At 50.0% G+C, this 21,493-nt stretch overlaps 1 long non-coding RNA gene across 1 annotated transcript; it reads left to right on the forward strand.

The window, feature by feature from the left end:
• Positions 1 to 403: 403 nt before the first annotated feature.
• LOC110145226 (uncharacterized) lies at positions 404 to 21,459 on the forward strand. The gene is made up of 4 exons (XR_002316150.2): positions 404 to 480; positions 1,582 to 1,810; positions 3,128 to 3,218; positions 16,663 to 21,459. It is a non-coding gene; the product is annotated as an uncharacterized lncRNA (long non-coding RNA).
• Positions 21,460 to 21,493: the final 34 nt, after the last annotated feature.

Raw genomic sequence — 21,493 nt, forward strand, 5'->3', positions numbered from 1 at the left:
GTCTGAGATGGTGTGGATTGTACCCCAAACAGACAGACAGGGGGGCAAGCAGCTGGGCTTTGGAGCTGGGGTCCGCTGGACCCTCCCTGCCCTTTGGAGGGCTCCTGTGGGGTGCTTGAGCAAACTGGTTCGGAGGGGGCTCTTTCTCCATCTGAGTGCCCTTCTGAAAGCCTGAGAGAAGGACAGTGGAAGGCAGGCCTGAGGAAGAGACCATATTTTCTGACAATTGCTCCAAACGCCAAGGCAGCAGGAGCCACCTGCCAACTTCTCCCTCTGAGCCAGCCTTGGGAAATGGGGCCTCTTCCTGGGAGGCCATTGTTCTCAATCCCCAGCGAGGGCTGGGCCTGTGGGGAGTGTTTTGTTGACAGTGCCCAGCAACCGGCGCTGCTGTTTTATCTGGAGGTTGGAGGCCCAGGGAGGAAGGCCCTGCCCCAGGAGCCCCAGCTTCCACGGAGCAGAGGGCAAGCTCCCGGCGCCCAGGTGGGTGTTCCCAAGGCTCCCTGCCCTCCAGGCAGTGTCCCCAAGAGGAGGCGGACAACCTGCGGCCAAGGGAGGGGAAGGGAAGAAATGGGGCTCTTCCCACCACTCGAATGCTACTCGGAGATGTCACCAGGTCACCACCAAGGAGTGAAGAGCCTGGGGACCCCCAATTCTGATCCTGTTGGGGTGCTATGTGTGGAGAGGTGTGCAGGGGAGACAAGGCCTCCAGCAGCCAGGCTGGGACACCTTGGGTTTGGGCTCCTGGGACTGCAGTCGGTGTCATCATTGGAAACATATTCTGCAGGACAGGAACACCTGGAAGAAGGGCCACTAGCTACCTGAGTCCTCAACCCTGAGCAATGCAGTCCAGAGCGCAGATGTGAAGTCTGAGAGAAGAGGAAGGACAGGGGAGGTTTGAGAGTGTGACAGCTTTTAGTTTCATACCCAGTTCTGTCTCGGTTTCCTCGCCTGGGAAATGGGAACCATACTGTCCCCACTCATCGGCCCCCCAATGGCACTGAATGGGGTGGCCTGGGGAAGGTCCTGGTGTAGAGCTCCCCTCCCCCACCTCCACAATCATTTCCACCTTCCACTCCCCCTGCCCCCACCCCGCAACCTCTGCTGTGTCCAGAGGCCTAGATTCTGACCCAGAGGCCAGGGGCAGGGCCAGGGAAGGAGGGCCACTTCCTCGGTGGGGTTCAGTTTCTTTATCTTATGAAACAAGTTGCTCTGTGGAAAGATCAAAGGTAGGAAAAATAGTCATTTCTGATCTGCAAGCAGTTTTTAAAATTTATTATTTATTTAGTTTTGGTTGCCCTGGGTCTTCATTGCTATGCACAGGTTTTCCTTAGTTTTGGTGAGCAGGAGCTACTCTTTATTATGGCGCACAGGCTTCTTGCAGTGACGTCTCTTGTGGATCACAGGCTCTAGGGTACTCAGGCTTCTTATTGCAGGGGTTTCTCTTGTTGCAGAGCATGGGCTCTAGGCACACGGGCTTCAGTAGCTGCAGCAGGCTCAGTAGTTGTGGCCCATGGTCTTAGTTGCTTCAAGGCATGTGGAATCTCTCCGGACCAGGGATTGAACCTGTGTCTCCTGCATTAGCAGGTGGATTCTTCACCACTGGACCACTGGGGAAGCCCTGCAAGCAGTTTTGCAAGTGGTGCTCGGGTGGAGGCTGAAGCAAGGTTGAACTCCTACACCCCAAACGGTTGAAGCCTTTCTGTTTTCCATGAGAATGGATAGCAAAGGAGGTGACGTGATTTCAGCCACACATACGAGACACTCCAGTTGCCTCAGCCTGGCCCAGATGAGACCTCTTCTGAGAGGAGAGGTGGGTTGGTGGAGGGAGGTAGGGCAGGAGGAAGGGGAGCTGGAGAGTGTGGTCTTCCAAGGGGCTAAGGGGCCAGAGAGCTCTTGGATGAGTCACTCCTGAACCACTTTCACCTTCACTTTGTAGAAACCTACTTTCTAGGACTCTGTTCGTTGAACACCAGTACAAACACGCACAGGTATACCCAAGAGCACGTTCATCACAAAACCACTTCTCTGGGTAAAAATGGGAAGCGACCCCCCCCAAAACATACACAGTATGCTGTGAATTGTACCTAGATCAACCTGGAAAGTGCCTCATGAAACATTATCACTTGAAAAAGCAAGTAGCAGAATTGAATGTGTGGCATGATCTCATTTTATTACTATATATGCCTGTAATACATAACTGAATATAGTAAATCAACCAAGTCTACACACCCACACACATTTTGAAGCACAGAAAATAAAATCCTGGAGGAGTACATGACAAGCTGCTAACAGCAGTTACCTCTAGGAGGAAAAAAGATTTTTAATTTTTCTCTTCTATGCTTCTGCACTGCAGTGTGTGAATTTCCTAAAACTAGCACAAGCTAGAGCTAATTTAACATACCACCCCCAATAACCACGAAAGGAGCTGGAGGGGGGTCAAACAGTCATCCTTCTCCTAGGCAAAACCACAGGAAGGGGTACGAACATGACAAGTCCCTGTTGCTGGCAATGCCCCAACTACCACCCAAGAGAGTGAAGTGGGGGCCATCAAAATGAGAGCAGGAAAAGACCATTTTATTTTCCCCATGACCCAGGATCCCACCAGTCTACGCTTGCATTTTCCAGCACTGGGCTGGGGCCCCACATAGCGCTCAGGCCTGTGCTCCTTAGAGAAGGTGGTGAAGGAAAGCTGACTCTTCTGGAAACAAGGCACATGACCATTCATCACTCTGCTAGTTCTGGGTGTTTTTGAAGCATGCTGTTTCTCTCTCTTTCTTTTTTTTTTTTGGCTGTGCCATGTGGGATCTTTGTTCCCCAACCAAGGATCGAACCTGTGTCCCTTGCATTGGAAACATGGGGTCCTAACCACTGGACTGCCAGGGAAGTCCCTGAATCATGCTATTTCTTTATTCTGGGATTCCCACTAACAATTAACCCAGTGGTAATATTAATGCTCACCATTTATAATGCTTTTCTTATGCAAAGTACGTTACAGGTTGTTGTTGTTTAGTCGCTAAGTTGTGCCCACCTCTTTTGTGAGCCCATAGACTGAAGCCCGTCAGGCCGTCCCATCCATGGGATTTTTCCAGGCAAGAATACTGGTGTGAGTTGCCATTTCCTTTTCCAGGGGATTTTCCTGATCCAGGGACCCAACCTGAGTTTCCTGCATTGCAGATGGATTTCTTAAAACTGAGTCACTAGAGAAACCTTGGTTACAGGTATCCTCTCATTTTATCCTGGAGTCCTATGAAGTAGGTGGTTTCACCTTTTAATTTCATTTTACAAGAAGAGAAACCGAAGCTCAGAGAGAATATGTAATTTGCTGAAAGGTCTCATAGCCACAGAGGGCAGATACTGAATCCAAACCCACACACTCTTGACTCTGGAATCTACCTCATTCAGTGGTCTTTTAGTGACACATAAAGCAAATAGACACCAGTGATTTTTTTTTTAACATGTCTTGCTGGTAAACTCACCATTTAGCCTGACTGCAGATGTTTCTCAAGAAGAAACCGAGGGTTTGGATTCATAATGTCAGTGAGTAGGGTCAGTTGAGCCAAGTGATGACTAAGCTGTGATGCCTAAAACAGCCCATGAGCTGGTAATGACCCAAATTTCAAGGAAAAGTGGAAAAAAGTAATCTAGCCCAACATGTGGTTCCACTGGGCATAGTGTTTACACAGTTATACAAGTGCAACAGTAAATAATGAAATAACCAAAATCATCATCTATTACTGTATTGGAAAGATAGTGGCAAGGGAGAGGATATGATGCATGCAGGAGGGGATAGAATTCCTCATCTCCCAGGGCAGGAAATCAACAAATTATTCCTAAAGCTGTGAGTGAAGATGGTGAGGAACCCATGTGAGATGCTATTTAGAGACATGAAAGTGAATGTTCCAGAGAATCAGTTTCAAGAGTTAAAGTGGTTACCCTTGGAGATGGATCAGGGCTGCAGTTGTTCATGACGAACTCTGTAGAGATCTCTGATGCTCTGATAATGATGTTCATGTGTGAACATTAAATAAATAAAATCCAAAGCAAAACAAGAAGGAGAGTTCTGATCCCAGATGGGGTTAGGATAGAGATGAATAGGCTGTGATGAAGAGAATGGGGGCCTGGGAGACTGGGATCGTTTGCTCAGTCACAGAAAATTTGATGGGGCCTGAACTAAGATTGTGGCTTTTGAGGAGAGGTCATTAGAATGGCTGTGTCACTTGAAACTGGTGAGGTTATAAGAAGGTAGGAGTGTTCAAAAAAAGCAGAACCAAAGGAGAACAAGAAAAGAAAGTGTGGTTATTACACAGACAAGGTCATGCTCCTCTGAGATCTTTAGCCCTTTGTTGGGGGAGATGACTGAGTGGGCCCTTGGGTTACACAAACATAAAATAAAGGTGTGATCTCTCCACCCATTGGGGAAGTTTCCACCATGAAGCCAGTGTGTCACTGAATGATGGGAATCACTGAACTCAACCATCCCTGGGGAGTTAGGCCCACACACTGGATACCCCGGATGTTGTGGCCCATGAGGATCCAGGACATGAATGTGGCAACAGTCTGCATGTAGACATCAAAGGTCTGAAGCTCATGCGTACTCTTCCAGGCTCCTGAAGATCAAACGCCCACAGACCTAGAAGGAATCCCAGGCCTGGCTCAGGGCTGTGTCTCTCTGGAAAGACAGCCCTCTGCCTCCAAGGGAACTGAGTAAGCTCAGAGTCTGGGTCCAGAAAGGCCAAGAACTCCAGACCTTGTTCTCTCCTCCAGAATTACAAGGCCTCCTCCAGGAAGATCTTCCAATGAGCTCACCAACTCCCACCTTGCCCTTCTATCACTAGCTTGTTATGGTCTGACTACCAGATATTTAGTCTGTAAAGGACACCTCGGCTCCTGTCTGAGAGATACGTGGTGCAGTAGGGGGAAGCCCAGTCCTTAGCATCCCAGTCCTGGGTTTGAATTTCTCAGCTTTTCTGCATCCTAGCTGTGTGGACTCCTTGAGGCTCACTTTCCTCATCAGGCACTATAAAACTGAAAAGCTCAGTTGCAAGAGCTATGAGGCTTAATAATACTAACCTAGGCTAAGTGCTGGTCCCCATGGAGATGGGCTGGAAGAATGACTGACCCTGCGGGGCTGAAGTGGGGTGGGGGGGTGAGGTGAGTGGTGGTGGTTCTCAGGAGTGGCAGAAGACGTTCCTGCTCAGTCAGCAAGGCCAGCTGCCCTTCCTCAGAGGCCCCTCTGGACTGGGTCATGCTCACGTCCCTCTCACAGGGGCTGGAGCCCTTCTGGCTTCAGTGTCTTGGACAATTATCTACACACTAGAGAAGCAGCAGCTGGTCAAAACCTCCATGAGATGCTGGCTAAGGGCAGCCACCCTCAAAGTTCTCTAGGAAACCGAAATCTGTCCTCTGGGCCCCGTTCACAAGGAAAAGCAGATCAGTGCACTGTCCTGCTTCAGATTAGGCTTTGATCTTGCTCTCTGTCCCTCCCCATACCCAAATATGGGTTCAGTTGGCACCTGCCACCTCCGATGCTTCTCTTGTACATTCTCCGGATGGCCCTGTGTCTGTAACCATGTCACTGGGGCCCCCAGCCAAGGTACATCAATGCCCACATGGTGCCCAAATTCCAATTCTGATTCTCCCTCTGTCCCCATGGGTCTCACCAACACCTTTTCCCACCTTTTGTTTTCTTCCATTGTCACAACAATCCTGGGACAGGTGTCCAGGAGGGCAATCCTCTCCACTGTAGAGAAGAACAAACTCACCAGAGAAGCAGAGCATCTCGCCATTTCTATCCAGACCACGGGCCCCACAGTTGTCTTCCTCAAGTCAGGTGGGCCTTGTAATTTCTCTTCTCATGCCTTTATGGCTGTTTCCCAGGGTCCAGCAAGTGGAAAGCCTGGGCTGACCTGCCCGGTGCCATCACTCCCATGTCCCTCCCTGCACCCTACACTGCATTGATCACCTGCTGTTTTTACTATCTATTTTCCCACCTCCCTGACTTCATTCATGCTATATCCTCAGCCTGGTACCCTTTCCCCTCCTCTGAATGTCAAAACTGAATTAATCTACTGAGGTCCAGCTCAAATGCCACCACCTCTTTCGGAGGCCCCCTCTACCATTCCCCAGGAGATGATTGTTGCTCCTTTCTCGGCACTTGCCGAGAGCTCTGCACTTACCTCCCTTGGTCCATCCGTTGCACTCTGACCAGGTTTGCACAAATTAGTCTCTCCCGGGGTCGATGAGCAGCTTGAAAGACAGAACCCCAGTACAATCACTTGGCTCTATGACCTTAGGAAGTAACTTTCTGGTCTATTAATGGGAATAACACCAACTTTTCCTGGTTGGGGTGAGGATTAAACAAATCATGCAGCTCAGGGCCTTCACTACCTCTTTGGAGAACGGTGGGGAGTGATGACTGTGAACCAAGTCAGTTACACCTTGGGGCGCCCGGCCCCTGGAGCCCAGGAACCACTGTGCTGTTCCTGCACCGCCTTCTTCCCAGGATGTCTAAATCCACCTAGGGAAACGAGACGGTTGTGGTTCTTAAAGGCAGCTACATATTGGAATCGCCAGTGACCTGTTGCATTGGAATCCCTCAGGGCACCTGCTGGAAATGCAGAGTACTAGGCCTCACCCCAGACTGTCTGAATCACCCCCTACCCTGGGTGGGGTCCAGGAACCTGTGTTTTTAACAAGCTTCCCAGGGGATTCTGATGCAAGAGCTCTGATCACACTGGGTGACAGTAAATTTGGAGGCCAGCTGGGGTGGGGACATGATATCCACACCTCCCCTTTTGCTTAGGTGACAATGGAGGTGGATCTGGGGATTAATGATGCCAATGGCCAGTGCCACTCCTGCTCCCCAACCAGTCTTTCTTTGAGCCCCAGCTCAGAGCTGGATACAGGGCTGGTCAGCAGCCAAACTCGGTAACTGTCTCCCAGTCATCGACAAAGTACCATGCCAAGCCTGGGTGCTCAGCAAATATTTGTTAAGCCAACTGAACTCTGGGGCCACTCCAGCAGAAGACCGAGGACCCAGCCTCTGGGCTAGACCCCAGCCCCTGTCCTCACTCTGAACCTGGCTGTCTCCCCCACAGAGCCAGTGGGGACGGCCAGATGGGTATCTTGGGAGGGTGTGCAGAGTGGTGGGGGAGTGAGCTGAAGGGAAAGTCATTCTCCAAGGAAGGGAAGCTGGGGACAGGAGTAAATGTCTGTTCCCCTCCCCGCTTAGAAATAGAGGCAGACACCAGTCAGCAAGAATTTACTGAGCTGAGACCATGAGCTCTGACTTAAAGCTCGCCCGGGCCTCTCAATCCAGCTGCGCAGTAGAATATCTGAAGAGGTTTGAAAAATACCCGGGCTTGGGTCCATATCATGTCAAAACAATCAGAGCCTCTAGGATGGTGCCCAAGCATTGATATTTTTGTAAAGCAACCCACGTAGTTCTGTTGCGTGGCTAGAATTGAAAAACTGCTGGACTGGCCCCTCCTTTTCTCTCCTTTCTCCTCCTAATTCCTGCAGCCTCACATTACCCAGACACTTATAATAATGACTGCAAATCTTAGTGAGCCCTTTCTGTGTGCCCAGCATCACACTGGTTACTGTAGGCACAGTAGGGAATAGGCTAGACTTGGCTCCTCCCTTCACAGAGCCCACAGGCTAGTGGTGAAGACAGACTATAGTAATAATTCCTAATTATTGTAATACAGGGTGTTGGGGGGGTGCCCTGGAGAAGCCCCTGCCTCAACTGCTGAAGTCTGGCAAGGATGAGGGAGGTCTTCTGGAGAGGGCAGAACTTATGTGGAGGTCTGATGGATGGGTAGGACAGTTGGGGCTGGCCAGTGAGGAGGCAGAGAGAAATGAGTCAGTCAGGCACACGTGTGGGTGCGTGCTGGGTTGTGTCCGACTCTTTTCGACCATATGGATGGTAGTCCGACAGGTTCCTCTGCCCATGGGGATTCTCTAGGCATCTCTTGTGTCTCCTGAATTGGCAGGCAGGTTCTTTACCACTAGTGCCATCTGGGAAGCTCAGAGTCAGACATGTACAAGCCTCAAAGTGAGACAGAGCTTGGTTCATGGAAGGCAAGAGGGAAGTTCAAGTCTACTGCATTGTGGATGGAGGGCTACCCATGGGAGGGGGGAAAGACAGACAGGGCTAGATCACACCGAAGTTTGTAAACCATGTTCAGGAATCCACTATTTAAAATATTTTTTTTCTTGACTGCACCATGTGGTTTGTGGGATCTTAGTTCCCTGACCAGGGATTGAACCCAGGCCCTCAACAGTGAAAGTTTGGAGTCCTAACCACTGGACCTCCAGTGAATTCCCAAGGAAGCCAATTTGATCCTAAAAGTAGTAAGATGCCAATGATGGATTTGTGAGAGGGACAAGTAGAGGTTGACAAGGACAGATTTGTGTTTCACCTGCTGCAGGGCACAGAATGAATTGTAGACGGGGGTGTGGAGGCAGGGAGACCAGTTTCTCTAGATGATGTAACAGTCTGGGTGGGAGATGACGGCTGCCTGGACCCAGGTGGTAGCAGCAGTGGAAGTAGGTAGGTGAATTTGAGAGCTCCAGAGGAACTGGCGTTAACAGGGCTCAGTGGTTATGGGAAACAGGAAGAGTGAGGGTGCCCAGGCTGATGCTTGAGTTTCTAGTCTGCAAAGCTAGGTGGGTGGGGCGCCCTGTACTGAGCTGTGGTCCAGGTCGAGGAACAGGTTGGAAAAGAAATAAGGGTGTGGTTTGAGGCCTGTTGAGCTTGAGGACCAAAACTGTTCTGGCTATCACTGTTCCCCTTCTGACAGGTACAGAGTAGTAGCCACATAGTCATGGAGGAGTGGAAATGAGATGTCCAGGGACCACCTTCTATGTTTATGACTCCCCGTGTGACACTGACAAGCTCCTGACCGTGTCGGGGGCCCTCTGGTAACAGGGCCGATGGGCCTTCCGGGCCCTGCACCGCATGGGCCTTCGAGGCCTGTCCCCACCAGCAGAGCTCCTGGGACTGGGCCTCAACGCCTCTCAGGGGACAAACGCTGTTGTTCTTGGTCCTCCCAGCCAGGATGTTAACCAGGAAGGGGGCCTGTGCCCCAGGGAGTCAGGGAAGTGCAAACAACTCGGTGTTGGCAGCGGCGCCCTGCTCCGCCTGCTGAGGCTTCCTCTGGGAGGTGAGCTCCACTAGGTCCCCGGGCAACCTCACTTGGACCCAGGAGGCCTGGTGCCAGGGCTGTGGGGGGCTGAGCCCCAGCAAATTCTGCTTCTGCTCCTTCAAACACCAGGGCCTTCTCTCCTCCTCATCTCACTCTCCTGCCTGCTCCAAAGCTAAGATTGCCAGATTCAGGAGAAAAAAAAAGGATACCCATTTAACTTCAGTTTCAGATAAACATTAAGATATTGTTTAATACAAAGTCCCAGGCAATATATGGAACTTACTTACACTCAGAAATAAACTTGGCACTTATCTGAATTTCAAATTGAGCTGGACATCCTGTACTTTTATCTGGCAGTCCTTCCCAGAGAAGATACAGGAGCCAGCCAACAACCAAATGAGAGGAAAGGGCTGGTTCTTCAGCCCCTCCCCCTTACCCCGCTCCACTGGCTCCAACGGAAGGCTGGTGAGAACTTGTCATTCTCCAATCCTTGGCAAGCTACACGCTTCACCAGATGTTAGGGCTGGCTTTGGAGCCAGGGTATCTTTGAAAAGGTGTCACGTCTAATTAACCTAATAAGTAGGTTGTAAGCTCAGACCGGAACCAGCAGAGGATTCACCCTGACAGATGGGGAGGAATGGGTCACACCTGCTGCGGGCGCCTGCCAAGAAGCCACTGGTATGGCCTGCGGAAGAACTAATAGGAGGCTTTGACTCTGCATCAGATACAAGGCCAGCAGAAGTTACACCAACATCATATTAACAGTGATAATAACCGCCATTTACAGAGCCCTTACTATGTGCCCAGCACTGAGCAAGCATTATCTCATTTAATTCTCACAACTGTAGAAGGCAAAGGCTATTATTATACCCATTTAACAGATGATGAAACTGAGGCCACAAGAGTTTGAGCAACTTGCCCAAAGTCACATAGCTAGAAAGGGGTAGAAATGGGAATTCCAACAGCCATTTGGACTCTAGAGTCTATACTTTTAGCTGCTGACTCCTTAGTTCCTTCCCTCACTTCTTCTCCTTACCCCCAATCATTTCCAAAACATTTGGTGAAAGACATATATAGTGAGTTGGAAAGAAAGTCCATTTATCCCTTCCATCAACTATTTTTAATATTTATTTATTTATTTGGTTATACCAGATCTTCGTTGCCACATGCAGGATCTTTAGTTGTAGCATGTGAGCACTTAGTTGTGGCATGTGGGCTCTAGTTCCCTGATCAGGGAACGAACCTGGGGCCCCTACAATGGGGAGCTCAGCGTCCCAGCCATTGGACCACCAGGGAAGTCCCTTCCACTAACTTCTGAATCATTGTCTGTGTTTAAGACATGTGGTAGTCTAGTGGGAGAGACAGGTATCAATAAATTATTATTAAAGAAATGAAACAAAAATGCTTAATGGGGCTTTCCTGGTGGCTTAGTGGTAAAGAATCCGCCTGCCATTGTAGGAGACAAACGTTCAGTCCCTAGTCTGGGAAGATCCCACATACGGTGGAGCAACTAAGCCTCTGCCCTACAACTAATGAGCCTGTGCTCTAGAGCCGCATCCCAGGAGCTGCAACTGCTGGGCCCAAGTGCCACAACAACTGAGGCCCTCGCCTGGGATCTGCAATAAGAGAAGCCATCACAATGCAAAGCCCGCACACTGCAACGAAGAGGAGGCCCGGCTTGCTGCAGCTAGAGAAAGCCCACGAAACAGTGATGAAGACCCAGCACAGCCAAAAATAAAAACTAAATTAAAAAAATGTTTAATGAAAGAGCATAAGTGCTATAACACAAGTTGCTATCAAGAGAAGCAGTAAAACATGGTGGTCAAAGGGTAACTTACTTTGTTTCTTTGCACCTCAGTTTCCCTGTCTGCAAAATGGGCATAATACTATACCCACTTTACCACGCTGTAAGGGTTAAATGAATTAATACTTGGAAAGCACTTGGATAGTGCCTAGCATGTAGTAAGGACTTTATTCAACAAGTACTTTCTGAGTGGCTGCAAAGTTCCAAACACTGGTCTCAACTATTGGGACACATCAGCAAACAAAACAGATTAAAAAACCCTGCCTTTGTAGAGTTTGTACTATTGCTTACCTTCTCTTGACAGCTATTATTATTTTTACATGAACTATTATTACATAAATAATATTAACTGTTAGCACTTTTAAATTGTTATTTTAGGTGATCTGTTATTATTTAATAAACCATGCTCTGTTGATCTTCAGAGGGCACAAAGCTGAGAAATACTGAATCCTCTGAGTTGGCCCAAGGACATTTCCTGTGGTTTCAGAGGTGGGTGGGTGAATTCATTTTAAACCCCTACTGAGTCTGGAGATGGTGCTTGAGGCGGTTGATAACCTACCAACCTCAAGGCACATCAGCTGAAAAGCTGAGGAGTAACAGGTCCTGCAGGATCAAGGTTTAGGGGAGCCCAGGAGCCAGCAGGGGGTGGACAGAGAAAACTTGGGCGTGGAGAGTGAGGGTGGTTTGCCTGCAAAGGCGGAGAGGGTGGGTGCCGGTCTTTTCCTGAGAATCCTTGTGCAACGCTGGTCTCAGGAAAACCTGGCCCGAATTAGGTGGCTAAAGTCCATAAAGGCTAAGAGGGGCAAGTGAACTTGGCTTTGGGAGAAAGGAGGAAATCTGCCACCGCTTCCGGCAGCCCTGATGAACGGCTGAAAACAGGGTTCCAGCCACGGGCCTCTCCACACGCCAGGGCCCCACAGACTTCTAGGCCTTCAGCCTTGGCCCCCCGGCCCTGCCCCCTAGCCCTGATACACACCTGTTTAGCAGAGAATGACTTTTGATTTGTCGCCTGTCATGCTGCCAGCCTGCTCCAGAGGCTGGGGAGGGCCCCGGAAGCTCTGTGGGAAAACCGAAGCTGTTGTGTAGATTAGAAGGGGGAGAAGGGGGAGGCAGGTGTGTCTGGGAGAGCCCCGGGGACCAGGTGCCCTGTTCTCACGCTCTCATTGTCTAGAGGCAGAAGGAGCCTCTGGCTGAGAGCAGGGATGTCACACGTCCAGCTGGGTGGCCCCCTCCCCCAGCCTGTGTGCCAGATATGGGGCTTGCGGTCCAGCAGTGTGTTTCATTCATAGTCAATGAGGGCTCGGGAGGCCTCTGGGACTGTTTTTGTTTAGAAGCACACACTTGAAACTTCTGGTTAACAGGAAGTATTTTTGGCCCTGGGGATGAGGGGGATCTCTGGCCCACTGGTAGCTGGAAGTGCACATGTGTAAATGCAGCATGCCTGTGTCCAGAAGGGCATGTCTGCTTTGCTTGCCTGCACTCATCTCTGGATAAATCTGTGCATACGTGACTGTGAGTCTGTGTATATACATGCTGCTGCTGCTAAGTCACTTCAGTTGTGTCCGACTCTGTGTGACCCCATAGACGGCAGTCCACCAGGCTCCCCTGTCCCTGGGATTCTCCAGGCAAGAACATTGGAGTGGGTTGCTATTTCCTTCTCCAATGCATGAAAGTAAAAAGTGAAAGTGAAGTTACTCAGTCATGTCCAACTCTTAGCGACCCCATGAACTGCAGCCTAAGAGGCTCCTCTGTCCTGGCATTATCCAGGCAAGAGTACTGGAGTGAGGTGCCATTACCTTCTCTGGTGTACATACATGAGTATGGTCTGTATGTTGGTTTGGGGTGAGCAGGAAGGACTCTACAGAGCAAGTCTGAAAATGTCAGTTCTCTGGGTCTCCTCCCAGCTGGGCCTCTCGTGGAATGAGCTTTTGGGGGTCTTGCTCTGAGGGTCTCCCCTGCCACAGAGCCTGTTACTCAAGCTCCACCGGCTGGCACTGGTGATCCTGAGGATGCTGGGTTCTCAGCGCAGTAGCCTGGACTGGGGAGAGGATCTGGGGCCCAGAAAGCCTCCATGGGTGGGCACAGGGTCACAGGATGCAGCCCATGACTGGCTAATTGGCCCCTTAGCATGGACCCAGGCGCCAATGTCATGGCACTGCTGCCCCTGTTCCCAGCCACACCCTTTCAAACAGGCTGCTCTGGGGGTAGAAAGAGAAGCTCAGCCAGCCTACAGGCCCACCCAACCAGCAGCCAGGCCAGGAAATATATCAGTGTTCAGAGCTCAACCCAACCTCCTGGTCCTGGCCTGCTCTGTCCACTTCCTGTTGGAAGCAGAGCCTTTAGGCCTCCAGACCTCATGTTGAGAAAGTGACATTTTTGGAGAAGCTGCAGCATGGATGTTGGCAGGGAGGGGGTTGAGGGTGGCAGCCATCCCCAAGTCTCCAGAAAACCTGGGAACTCTCCTGGTGGTCCAGAGGTTAAAACTCTGTGCTCCCAATGCAAGGGGTACAAGTTCAGTCCCTGGCAGGGGAAGTAAGATCTACATGCCACACAGCTTGGCCTGAAATGAACAAACAAATCAACCAAAAATTTCCATGCCACCCACCCATTTCTGCTCAGACTTCCTCTGTCTCCATCTCTTCCTCTTGTTCTCATGCTGGTTGCCCTGTTGGAGAAATTGTAGCACAAATGCTCTCAGTGGAACTTTCTGCAATGACGGAAATCCTCTCTATCTGCTGTCCAACGTGGCAGCCACCAGCCACATACACGGCTACTGAGGACCTGAACTGTGGCTAGAGTGATTGAGGAACTGGGTTTTTCATTTCATTTCATTTTGAAAAACACAGCTCTAGTAAACCAATTCCTACAGAAGGGATGAAAAATGCAGTCGCCTCCAAGATGCATGTTTGATGCTGTATCAATGCCAAGTTCTTCCATGTCCATCTTCTTTGGAGCCTCCCAGCAACACTGCCAGGCCAGGGCAGGAACTACTAACCCCCCTGCACAGAGGGCCAGATGACTTGCCCAAGGTCTCCCTTTCAGAGACAGGGCTGTAGAGTTGCCAGGTCTTCTAGTTCTAGAAGTAAGACTTTCTCCATCACTAGCCTCTTCCTAGCAGACCTGCACTCAGGCACTGAGAACAAAAAACAATGCCTGATGCTAGAAGTTCAGTCCAGGTTTGACCTGTAGAGAAGAGGTTTCAGGGGTAGTATTGGAACTTCAGTTTCTCACTCTTTGTAGATGAGGAGAGGGAAATATGGATAGGTCTAGGGGTACTTATATGCCACACACTGTGTTAGGCTCTTTGCAAAGCTTAGCTCTTAACCTTCGCAAGGTCAGGTGTTCTCCCCATTTTACAGATAGAGAAATAGAGGCTCAGAGAGGTGACTCAAGTTGTCCAAAGCAATACAGCAAACGAGTGGTGGAGCTGGGCTTTGAACTGGGCACTTTGACTCTGCAGGTTTCTCTTCCACTCAGCTAGTAAAGAAACCACCTGCCAACACAGGAGAAGCAAAAGTTGCTGGTTCGATCCCTGGGTCAGGAAGATCCCCTGGAGGAGGGCATGGCAACCCACTCCAGTATTCTTGCCTGGAGAATCCTATGGACAGAAGAGCTTGGTGGGCTAATAAAGCCCATGGGGTCACAAAGAGTCGGACATGGCTGAACTACTGACACACACCATCTGGTTTGGGATGTAGGCCTGATTTAGAAAAAACTGATTGTGTGAGTCAGATGGCACTCTGAACTGGGCTCCCACTGTGTGTATATCTATAGCTTAGGCTCCTCGGGGATGGGGGGAAGAATAAGGTCCCTTGGACCCCAGCCCTGGAAACCTTCTGTCTTTGCTCAATAAACTGACACAAGTGAGCCAAGTATTGGCCCATAAACAAAGGAAAGGGATTGAAGTGGCCTGGGTGAGCCAGGCTGGTTCTGATCTGCCTGGAAGGACTTCTCCAAGGAAGAGAGAAGCATCTTGTCAGTGATTCACCTGCCTGGCTCACCCAGGCCTCTCCAGTCCCATTCAGCATCTCCAAGGGCAGCTTCCTGACCCATTTGTTTCAAGCATGGTTTGTAAGTAACAAAGTATTTCAAACATAGTGGCTTAAAAGGACAACAGTTCATGTTCCGGGGGCCCAGGCAGGGCTTGGTGGGAACAGCTCACGTCTACTCACAGGACATCAGCTGGAATTGTTCTTCTGTTTATCTTTCTGGCGGGAGGGGGATCATGTGTGAGGCTGCATCAGGCTGGCTGGGGGGCTGGCTGAGGTCCGGGCTCAGCAGGAACACTGGGATGGCTGGGTTTCTCTCCTTCAGCATCAGGTTAGCCCCTCTGCAGTTAACCCCTCCAGAGAAGAACTGGACTTACCCAGAAGCTGAGGGCCCTGAAGAAGCTGCAAGGCCTTAAATATTGAGGCCCAGAAAGAAAGAACACCAGACCCTGTCTCCTGGGCTCATTCTGAGGTTGCAGGACGGGATGTATGTGCAGACCTATCCTGGGGTCTGGAGCTATTGCCAGCAGCTCGCTCCAGTGCTGTGTGTCTAAAGCACCAGAATCGGCCTCCCTTACCTGGGTATGTGATGAAGCCCTACTGAGCCTTCTAGTTTTATCTTCAGAGCTCCTCCTCTTGAAGTCCCCTCACTAACTGAATGGCGCTTCACCAAATACACCTGTACCTTAGGACCTCTGCATGCTCTCCTTCCTGCCCCGCATGCCTGTCCTCCAGTCACTCCTCCAGCCCATTCTCCATCAGCTCCTTTCCTCCCTGGACTCTTCCTGACCCCCTGCCCCCGAGCTGGCTTCCTCCACTCTTCCCCACTCATTCACCGGTCACAGAGGCTCACCTGGACAGTGGAGGCAGGCAGGTCCCGAAGCTTGTAGAGTCCTTCTCAGCAGCCCTGTGGGAAAGACTGCAAGGGAGTCTGGCCTTGATAATGACAGTGGACCCCAGTGATCATACGCAAGGGCTCTGGAGCCAGGCTCTGTGGTTCAGATCCCACGTACAACCTAACAGTTCAGTATTGTCTCATCTGTACAGTGGTGATAAAACAGTACCTAGCTCCTCAGGTTTGTTGCAAGAGTTCAGTGAGAAGATGACATGGAAAGCAACATGTTCTATGTGGTTCTAATGCTCCCTAGTTACTGTTCTTACTTTGTTAACACGTGCTGCTCTTAGGCCTGGCTGTGGATGTCTGACCCCCTGAGAACAAGGGAACCGAGGCTGACCCCGCTGTGACCTTCGGTCAGCTCCTCCCTCCCCCAGCCCCTAGAGACCAGCTGGAGCCACTGTGCCCGGTGTCGTGAGGTGTCCTGTGGCTTAGCTCCCGGTCCCCAACACTGTGGTCAGCGCCTCCCTGCCTGGACCTGCCCGGCCACTGACCCCAGGCCGCCTGGGAGGTGTGAGCAGGAGGCCACGGTCCGCCAGCAGCCCAGGCTCCAGGTGTCACAGGAAAGAGAGGTCTGACATGTCCCCTCTCCTGGCTGGGCACTGCTCTTTCCCTCTCCAGGTAAGTCTGCAAGGTGGGCTGTGGAATAGAGTGAGGTCTGGGCCCCTTTCCCAAATCTGGCTGGTGAATCAGTGTTAAGCTCATACCCTTTGTCGCTGGGCCCTGAGACACGTTTAGGGAGTGTCAGCCTCAGAGTGTGAGGTGGGCCTGCCTAGTTAGCTAGTCAGTCAGTCACTTTTATTCTTTCTTTTCTCCATTCCACAGAGACTCCCTGAGCACCTACTCTGTACAGATACTCTTCTAGATACTGAGGATATAGACAGAGCAGGACTGATCAAAGTGGAACCTGGGAGGAGTGTGCCAGGCCTGTGAGTGAGCAGCCACTTTGTGGCCTTGAGTTCTGTGGGCCCTGTTTGGTCCCCTCTCTCACATCTACCCATGCCAGGCAAAGGAGCAGAATATAATCTGGACTCCAGAGTCAGAATCCAGTCCTGGCTGTGCCTCTTACTCACTGAGTAACAACTTGGCTCGACTCTTAAATCCTCAGTGTTCTCATCTGCAAAGTGGGTGTACCATTAAGAGGGCCAAGGAAGCAACACCTGCCAAGGATTCAACACTGAAGCAGAAGCTTCTTATGACACAGCAAATGGCCTTCGTCCACCCACTGCCATCATCTGCCACCATCTCCCACCTTGCTGGGCTGGAATCCTGCCCTTCCTCCTGACTTCCTGGGCAGGATGCGGCTTTGCTGACAGTAGCCAAGTAGCCTTCTGGACCCCGGAGGATGCCGGAGACCTTTCCTGTGAGCCATTTGCCCCCTGATGCCGGGGTCACAGAGGTCTTCAAACCTCTGATCAGAGAAAGATGAGGAGGAGGGTGACAGAGGCCATATTTCAGGGGCCTGTCCCAGCTGTTAGCAGGGATTCCTTCTCCATCAAGGACAGATGGGACCAGCCCTCCAGAGTCGGGATGGATTGGGCACCTGGGTGGAAGCTGACACCAAGGGTGAGAAATTCATGTGACCCTGTCATCGCCCATCAGGAGACTGCCACACTCTTCTTCCTGCAGCCAGGAAATGAAGTGACAGGTCACTCTGAGGGGCAACTGGTGACAGCCCCCCTCCATAACATTTATTTAGAACTGGCAGCCCTGTCTCCTTCCAAAAGGGGCTAAGGGGCTGCTCTGACATTTGCAGGAGGACTACTGGCTAACCAGGCCTTTCTGCATTCATGCCATCATCAAATTCCCACAAGAACTTCCACTTCAGTGATGAGGAAACTGAAACTCAGAGAAATAAAGAGACTTGCTGATGTTACCCAGCTAGTCCAAGGCAGAGAAGCCTAAGGAATCCAGTTCCTCTGACTGTTAATTTTTGCAGATATGACAGGATGACAACAAACTGAAATCATAAATCTATCAAAGGACAGAGAGAGCAATGTTCTTAACTTCCAGGAGAACCTTCTGAGAAGAGGATGTACATAATGCATTTATAATGCTGAAAAATGAGGTCAATAGTTTCTGAAGGGATATATAAGAAGCCATGAATAGCACAGACCTTTGGGAGGAGAAACTGGTATAGGGGAGGGATAATGAGAGAATTTTGCATCTCATTCTTTTTTTTTTTTTAATTTTGCATCTCATTCTATGTCGTCCTGTAGCACTGGAATGATTTTCCATGAGCATTTAATAAGCAGAAGTAAGGGGTCATCAACTAGTAGGAGTATGGATCATTTTTCATTGTCTTCTTGATTTTTTTCTGAGATAGGAAAAGAAAGAGGGAATTTCCTGACAGTACAGTGGTTAGGATTCCAAGCTTCCAATGCAGAGGGCCACGGGTTTGATTCCTGGTTGGGGAACTAAGATCCTGCATACCACAGGCGTGGCCAAAAAAACAAAACCAAAAAAAGAAGTATATTTGTTTAAAAAAAAAAAAAAGACATCAGGAAGTTAATAAAAACTGAATCCCAAGAAAATTTCACAAATACACTTATTTGTACAATTAAGAACTCTTTGGGACTTCCCTGGCAGTCCAGTGGTTAAGGGTTCACCTTCCAATGCATGGGGTATGGGCTTGATCCCTGGCTGTGAGCTAAGATCTTACATGCTTTGGGGCCAAAAAGCCAAAACATAAAACTGAATCAATACTGTAACAAATTCAATAAAGACTTTAAAAATGGTCCACATAAAAAGAAAAAAACAGAACAAATATTTGTTAAAAAAAAAAAAACAAAAAACCTCTTTCTGGGGAAGATCAGAATAAATATCAGAGGGAATAAATTACTTAAACGCCATGCTATACCAAGATTTTCATGACTAAAAGCAGGATACAGTTCTCTGATATCTGCATTGAAACTGCTGTCATCAATAATTAAACATGGAAAAACTAAAACGTAGGCTAATGCAGTTTCTGAAATGAAACATTTCATTTTACTTTGAGCTCCATGCCTTAAATGGAGCCTGGAACACAGTAGATACCCCCCAAAATCCATTGGCTAATGGATAATTGACTTGTGCTCACTAGATCCTGAAGTGGGTACCCAGTCAATACCTGCTAATGGAAATCAATAATAAAATGCTATCCTTCTCAACCACTATCCCTGGATCCCGGCTTTGACCCTAATCCAGGGTGAGTGTCATCAGCCTTGGGCAAAGTTGGGAGACTCTGAGCTCCCCTCCCTGACAAAAGGAATGGGTAACCAGAGGGACTGACCCCATCACAGTCCAGTGTCTGGGAGTGGTGAGCACAGGCAGGTCTTTCCATCCTGATTGCCCTGTCAATACAGGCACAGAGGCTGTGTGGGCTAGCCTCATTCAATATTTACTGCCCTTTCCCAGCCCACGCTGCCTCCTGCTCACACAAGCAGGCGTGCAGAGGACCAGACTGAAATCCCCATTCTCACATCTCTCTAGGAGCCAGAATCCAGCCCCACAGGATTCCTCTCCTCCGACCCAGGATATGAGCTAGCATTGCGGGCTTGCCATGGCCTTGAAAACAACAAAACTCCACCTGAGTGTACCATCTTCCTCCAAACCAGTCCTTTTCAGCTTCCCTCTCTGACCACAGTCTCACATTCCCCTCATCAGCCCATCCTACAGCCTCCATCTCCAGCCCACTCCTCAAATCCACTCTCCAGTCTCTGGGTGTTAAGAGCACTTCCTCTACCAGGTCCACATTTTTATCCCCTCCAGTCTTACTGACAGCCCTTTCACCAGTCATCTCATGCCCAGACCACAGCAGTAGACCCCTAACTTGTCTTCCTGCTCCCAGGGCCTCTGTCTCCAAGCCAGCCTGCAAAGAGATGCAGTTGAACCAAAGTAGAGAACCCTTTCCATCCATGCAACTTCCGGTCCAGAAATAGCTAAGAGCTTCCAGTTGCCTTTAGAGCAGGGTCTTACTTGCTCACCAGCATCCATTCAACTTGACCAACATCTATATATCACACTCACTTGGGACCAGGTAGTATTTGGTCCAAGTGCTTGCAAACATGAATTTACTTAAGCCTCATATAATGAGGTCAGTACTGTTATGATCACTGCTTTATAGGTGGGGAAACAGGCATGAAGACGTAAAGTAACCTAAGGTCACATCATCAGTAAATGACAGAAAGCAAATTTGAATCCAACTAGTCTAGCTCTGGGGGCTTCCCAGGTGGCACTTGTGGTAAAGAACCCATCTGCCAATGCAGGAGACATAAGAGACACAGGTTCAATCCCTGGGCGGGGAAGACTCCCCTAGAGGGCATGGCAACCCACTCCAGTATTCTTGCCTGAAGAACCCCATGTAGCTCTCCAGGCTCTGGTCCATAGGGTCACAAAGAGTCAGACATGACTGAAGCAACTTAGTATGCACACATGCAGCCTGTCTAGCTCTGGAGTCCGCGTTCCTGTCCTTGGGCATCTGTGGCGAGGATGCATGGACCACATCCCCCTTGTTTTCCTGACTTTCTCTGCCAACCCCTGGGATTCATGAGCTGATGAGCATGGGTGTCCTCTGCTCCTTTTCTTCCCATGAGGATGTCTTTGCACTGCTTCCCTCCTTCTCACTCCCCACCTCCTCTGCTCTGTCCAATTTTCTGCCCTCTCAAGGCTAAGTTCAGCCCACTTCCCTGACTCCTCCGCCCTCCAGCTTCACTCATCCGCATCACCTGTGACTTCCCTTCAGCTCTCCTCTGGTGTTCTTGTCCACAGACTGCACTGTCTTCCCTCTGTGGGGTCCAAGTAGAATCTTTCTCCCCCATCCCGTGAAGGCAAAGGGAGAGCATGTTGCAATTCTCACTCATCTCCCATCACAACCCATCGCCAGAGGGAGCAGGGAGAACGGAGGGACCCGGTGAAATCAGACCAATAGTGAGGCAACCACAGGAGAGGAGGGTGAGGGCTTCTTGGAGGAGGTGGACTTGCATGAACTCATCGGGCCCTGCAAGGAGTGAAGGGAAGGTCCTGGGGATTAGCCTGCTACTGCTGCCCCCTCACCCCTCCTCATCAAATTCCTGGCACCCTCCTCCTGATTCCTGTCCTGGGGCATTAGCGGCAGAAGTGCTTTTCCCAAGGTGCTTGTGAGACGGATTCTTCAAGAATAACCTCCTCTTCAAGCCTTTCCCCGATTGCTCTCTCTCAGGATGCTAGTTCCTTCTTTTTCTCTCTCTCTCTTTCTTTTGCCCTGTTTTATTCTTCTTTCTGATTTTTCTCAGTTCCCAAAGATCTTTACTTTTTTCCCTTGCTGTTTTTTGTGGCTCCCACCAGTCTATTTAAACAGGTCTTCCTTCTTCATCTCTGAATTCCAGCAGTTTGTGCAGCCCTGGCACATAGTAAGTCATTAATAGTTATTTATTGAATGAGGAATAAATGAAAGGCCAAATGAGAGCATCTTGTCTGTTGTGGACCCGGGGAAACACAATAGGGCTGTGGTTCTCCCACCCTGTTTGGTTGGGAAAGACCACTTAGGCCCACACGTGGCTGCAACACAAGACCTCCCCCAGACGAATGCCTTTGGCAAGACCCCAGTGAGGCACTGGGGGCCAATGGGGGCAGTCAGGACATAGGGGCTGGGGATAAGGGTGGTCTTGGTCCCCAGAGTTTCTAGTGAAATGAGTGT

This window comes from Odocoileus virginianus, chromosome 7 (assembly GCF_023699985.2).
Source record: "Odocoileus virginianus isolate 20LAN1187 ecotype Illinois chromosome 7, Ovbor_1.2, whole genome shotgun sequence".
NCBI lineage: Eukaryota > Metazoa > Chordata > Mammalia > Artiodactyla > Cervidae > Odocoileus > Odocoileus virginianus.